Source organism: Lactuca saligna, chromosome 9 (genome assembly GCF_052625555.1).
Source record: "Lactuca saligna cultivar CGN05327 chromosome 9, ASM5262555v1, whole genome shotgun sequence".
In the NCBI taxonomy this organism is placed as follows: domain Eukaryota; kingdom Viridiplantae; phylum Streptophyta; class Magnoliopsida; order Asterales; family Asteraceae; genus Lactuca; species Lactuca saligna.
Window position 1 is genome coordinate 150920208 of NC_136425.1, and position 3198 is coordinate 150923405.

General features: G+C 45.5%; 1 non-coding gene across 1 annotated transcript; it reads left to right on the forward strand.

Moving 5' to 3' along the window:
* Nucleotides 1-2710: 2710 nt before the first annotated feature.
* LOC145019029 (small nucleolar RNA R71) lies at nt 2711-2817 on the forward strand. Its single transcript, XR_013667348.1, has one exon. It is a non-coding gene; the product is annotated as a small nucleolar RNA R71 (small nucleolar RNA).
* Nucleotides 2818-3198: the final 381 nt, after the last annotated feature.

Sequence of the window (3198 nt, forward strand, 5' to 3'; positions counted from 1 at the left end):
TTGAGTCAAGATTTGTGAGGCAGTCATTAAAAGAAGATCCAAATACAGAAAAGTCATCCATAAAGACCTCCATGAATTTTTCCACCATATCATGGAATATGGCGGTCATGCACCTTTGAAATGTCGCAGGTGCATTGCATAGTCCAAATGGCATGCGTCTATAGGCGAAAGTCCCACTGGGGCATGTAAAGGTGGTCTTTTCTTGGTCCATTGGGTCTATGGGTATTTGGAAGTACCCTGAAAACCCATCTAAAAAGCAATAGTAGCTATGGCCCGATAGTCTCTCTAACATTTGATCTATGAAAGGAAGGGGAAATGGTCTTTGCGAGTGGCATCATTTAGCTTTCGATAATCGATGCACACTCGCCAACCGGTTACCGTTCGCGTTGGAATTAACTCATTCTTTTCGTTGGTAATGATCGTCATTCCTCCTTTCTTGGGCACCACTTGGACCAGACTCACCCATGGACTATCGGAGATGGAGTAGATGATTCCTGCATCCAAAAGCTTGACCACCTCCTTCTTGACGACTTCTTGCATGTTCGAGTTTAATCGTCTTTGATGTTGCACCACCGGCCTTGCTCCTTCTTCTAAATTGATTTTGTGAGAGCAGTAGGATGGGCTTATTCCCTTGATGTCGGAGATGCTCCATGCGATGGCTATTTTCCTTTTCTTCAACACGCGTACAAGCTCCTCCTTTTCCGTCTTGGATAGATCCGAGGCTATGATCACCGGCTTCTGATTTCCTTCTTCCAGAAAGGCATACTCCAGATGGTCAGGTAGTGTTTTGAGCTCCAATTTGTTGTGCATAGTGATAGACTCGCCGAGTGCAGGTTTGGTACTCGGCGAGTTGGTGGCTGCATTCACGACTTTTGGCTTTTCTTCAGATGTACTCGGCGAGTAGATCGGGTCTACTCGGCGAGTAGGGCTTTCAGCTTGCTTCTTTATTTCTCCATACTCCGCTTCTTCCAACAGTCTTTCAATCTCTAATAAGTCCTTTTCTGGATCAAATACTTCTTCCAGAGCTACAAACTTGTTGGAATCTTCAGGTATGTCTTCTTCCAATAATTCGTCAAGCATGTCGATTGAGAAAGCCGTGTCGTCACTACTCCTTGAGTACTTCATGGCTTGGTCTACCCCGAATGTCACTGAATCGTCCCCAACTCGCAATGTGAGCTTAGAATCTCTCATGTCTACGATAGCGCTAGCGGTGTTGAGGAAGGGCCTTCCAAGGATGATTGGCACTTGCGGATCCGCCTCCATGTCGAGAATGATGAAATCAGCCGGGAAGACAAATTTGTCTACTTTCACTAGCAAATCTTCACAAATGCCTCTTGGGAAAGTAACAGTCTTGTTTGCCAAATGCATTGCCATTCGAATTGGCCTTGGCTCCGGGAGGTCCAGCTTCTTAAAGAACGAGTATGGCATAAGGTTCACACTTGCTCCAGAATCAGCTAAGGCATGAATTGCAGCCAAGTTGCCAAATTGGCAAGGCAAAGTTAAGCTCCCCGGATCACCCTTCTTCTTTGGTAATTTGTTTAGCATTGCGGCGGAGCAATTCTCATTAAGTACTACCTTCTGCACTTCCTCCATCTTTCTTCTGTTAGTAAGGAGTTCCTTAAGGAACTTTGCATACTTGGGCATTTGCATGACGGCTTCAATGAAAGGAATGTTGATTTGAAGAGTTTTAATATGATCTAGAAACTTCTGATATTCCTCTTCCTGCTTCTCTTTCTTGGCCCGGGCTGGGTATGGCATTGGAGGCTGGTATGGTTTCAAGGGTGGTTGTTCATTTGTTTTAGCAGAGGTACTCGCCGAGTCCATCGGTCCTACTCGGCGAGTAGGACTCTCAGATTGTGAGTGTTGGTTTTCGAATTGTTCTTCCGTTCTTTCCTTCTGTGAGTCCTTGTTTGCTTCAGTTCGAATGGGGGCCAGGGGAGTAATAATCTTCCCACTTCTTGTGGTAACAATATTTACTTGTGCACCTCGTGGGTTGTTCTCGGTTTTGTTAGGAAGCTCACCCGGTGACCTTTGGTTTAGTTGTTGAGCAAGTTGCCCAAGCTGCGTTTCTATGTTGTGGATGGATGCTTGCTGGTTCCTGAGCATTGTTCTTGTTTCTTGGATAGCAGCATCGTGGTCACTATGACTTTTCTCGGAAGCGGCCACAAATTTAGTTAGCATATCTTCCAAGCTTGGCTTCTTCTCTTGCACCGGCTCCTCCTTTTGGTAAAAGCCTCTCCCATTTTGTCTGTACTTCTCCTCCTTGGCCTTCTTGTACTCTTCGTAAGGCAACCACTCCTTCTTTTGTTTGCGCTAGTCCTCATCATACCGGTCACCGCTCGAATAACATACTTGTGCCTTTTTGTTGCCGTTCTCATCCAAATCGCAATCTCTAGTGAGGTGAGGTCCATTGCAATTTTCGCAACCCACCCGTATGGCATAGATAGTTTGATCCATTTTGTCCATTCTCCTATCCATGGTTTTTAACATGGCCATGACCGCGGATAAATCTTCAGTAGCAGCGTATGCGGCTCCCCTCGTGACATCATTCCTAGGGTTGTGGTATTCTCTAGAGTGTTTAGAGAATTCTTCAATCAATTCTTTAATCACCAGGGGTGGCTTCTTTGTAAGTGGGCCTTGTGAGTCTAGCAACTGCCGGGTCGTGACATTGACTCCATCATAAAAGATGGAAACTTCTTGCTGGCTGTTTAGATCATGGTGTGGGCAATTTCGTAGCAGACTTTTGTACCTCTCCCATGCTTCATATAATGACTCTCCAGCTTGTTGTTCAAAGTTTGCAATGGCCTTCTTGAGTTTGGCTATCTTGGATGGTGGTCAAAAGTGATCAATAAATTCTTCCTTCATTCTGGCCCAAGTAGTGACTGACCCGGGGGGAAGTGATTTGAGCCAGTCTTTAGCAGCACCCTTGAAGGTTACCGGAAGCATCCGAAGTAGTTGAGTTTCACGGGTTACATTTGGAATGTTGAAGTAATCAGCAACATCATTCACTTCATCCAAATGTTTGTAGGCATCTTCATGATCTTTCCCATAGAAAGGTATTTCCTTGAGTGAAGCTAGGATATGACCTTTTAGCTCGAAGGTGGCAGTTGCGGGAATTGCGGGTTGCACAAGTCCCGGGCCATGGTCGTCACGCATCCTCTTCTTCTATTCTCCCATGGGAATTTCATCAATGTTAGC